At 42.6% G+C, this 2,117-nt stretch overlaps 1 non-coding gene across 1 annotated transcript; it reads left to right on the top strand.

Moving 5' to 3' along the window:
• The first annotated feature begins 1,206 nt into the window (after positions 1-1,206).
• Positions 1,207-1,311, top strand: LOC129007021 (small nucleolar RNA U13). Its single transcript, XR_008492201.1, has one exon. It is a non-coding gene; the product is annotated as a small nucleolar RNA U13 (small nucleolar RNA).
• Positions 1,312-2,117: the final 806 nt, after the last annotated feature.

Here is a 2,117-nt window from a genome sequence, read left to right as displayed (position 1 = left end):
GTATTGTGGAGGGAAGAAGCCTATTTATTGATTTTTCTCCTCATACTCACTAAATAAATTCTCTTACAAGCACGTTAATTTTTCCCTCTGTTTTTTATGGATATAGAATCTTGCTCTGTCACCTAGACTAGAGTGCAGTGGCACGATCATGGCTCACCATAATCTTGGCCTCCCAGGCTCAAGTGATACTCCCACCTCAGCCTCCTGAGTAGCTGGGACTGCAATCACGTGCCACCATGCCTGGCTGATTTTTGTATTTTTTTTGTAAAGATGGGTTCTCAGTAAGTTGCCCAGGTTGGTCTTGACCTCCTGGACTCAGTGATCCTCCTGCCTTGGCCTCCCAAAGTGTTGGGATTACAAGCAATAGCCACCGCACTTGGCCAAACAAGTTAATTTCTATCAAAGAGAAGAGAGTGACTCTTTCTTCCTAGTGTCTGTGAATACATTCACAAGAGGCAAGTAGGAAGGAGAAATGATGTACCTTCAATGCTAAAAGGAAAGTTGCCCCTGTTAAATACTGACACGATGATTTGGTCCATGTTCACAACGAAAGAGTCAGGAAATTTAAAGTTTGATCTTTGAATAAGAAATGGGATATACCACTCTCTTATCCCAGCTATCAAGATATTCAAAATAAATAAACTGACCAGCTTTATAATTTCATGACTTGGGATTAAAATGTCAGCCCACTAATCTACTGGGTAAGAGACAGCCCAGCCAAAGAGATGGACAATCAATCAATATCCATGATAGTGAAATATGTGAATTCAGCTTTCTGATTTTTGGGTTTTTTGTTTGTTTGTTTGTTTTTTGTTTTTGGTCACACCAAGCACGTGAACCCATGAATTCCGCTTTCAGAATGTTTAATCTAACCTGCTTTGAACAAAATTGTGATTTTTTTTTTTGAGACAGAATCTCGCCTTGTCACCCAGGCTGGAGTCCAGTGGCGTGATCTTGGCTCACTGCAACACCTCCATCTCCGGGGTTCAAGTGGTTCTCCTGCCTCTGCATTCTGAGTAGCTGGGATTACAGGCGTGTGCCACCATGCCTGGCTAATTTTCGTATTTTTAATAGAGATGGAATTTCGTCATGTTGGCCAGGCTGGTATCAAAATCCTGACCTCAGGTGATCAACACACCTCGCCCTCCCAAAGTCCTGGAATTACAGGTGTGAGCCAATGCACCCGGCCAAAATTCTGATTTAATGATCCTTTTGTAGTTCATGAGCATGACCATTGGGTGTTTACATGCATGTGTGAGATATGCCACCTTCTGAACCTTGTTACGGCATTGGTATGTTACCCATCTAACCTGAAAAAAAATTCTTATTTAACCTTTCTAATTATCTAGACCAGTAGTCAACCAACATCTTATGTAAAGTGCCAGACAGTAACTATTTCAGGCTTGCAGAGCATAGAGTCTCCATCGAAACTACTCAACTCTGCCATTATAGTGCAAAAGCAGCCACAGCCAGTGTGCTAACAAATGGACCCCACCACATTTCAGTAAAACTTTTTTTTTTTGAGGTGGAGTTTTGCTGTTGTCGCCCAGGCTAGAGTGCAATGGCGTGATCTCGGTTCACTGCAGCCTCTGCCTCCCGCGTCCCAGGTTCAAGTGATTATCCTGCCTCAGCCTCCTGGGATTACAGGCCTGTATGCCACCACACCCAGCTAATTTTTGTATTATTAGTAGAGACAGGGTTTCACCATGTTGACCAGGCTGGTCTCAAACTCTTGACCTCAGGCAGCCACAGGCAGCAGGTTTGCCGACCCCTGATCCAGACAGGTTGGATTTTGTTATCTATGAAACATTATGACAAAATGATGAATTTCACTGTGCTTTTTCTTCCAACCATTTACTTTGGCCTGTTGATTTTATTTGCTTGTCAAATAATAGCCTTACAGCAAAATTGTCCTTGCTCTCTTTTTTCCTTAGTTTTCTTTGCCACGAATTTTCAGTTTAATTTATTGAACATCTGCTAAGTCATAGGCAACATTCTAGGCTCTGGAGAAACAACTTGAAGACCCAAGATACCTCCCTCTGGGGGATAATAGTCTTTTCTTTTCTTTTTTTCAGCTGGAGCCTCACTCTGTCACCCACACTGGAGTGCAGTGATGC

Source organism: Pongo pygmaeus, chromosome 8 (assembly GCF_028885625.2).
Source record: "Pongo pygmaeus isolate AG05252 chromosome 8, NHGRI_mPonPyg2-v2.0_pri, whole genome shotgun sequence".
Lineage (NCBI taxonomy): Eukaryota > Metazoa > Chordata > Mammalia > Primates > Hominidae > Pongo > Pongo pygmaeus.
This window is presented reverse-complemented; position numbering and strand designations above follow the sequence as displayed.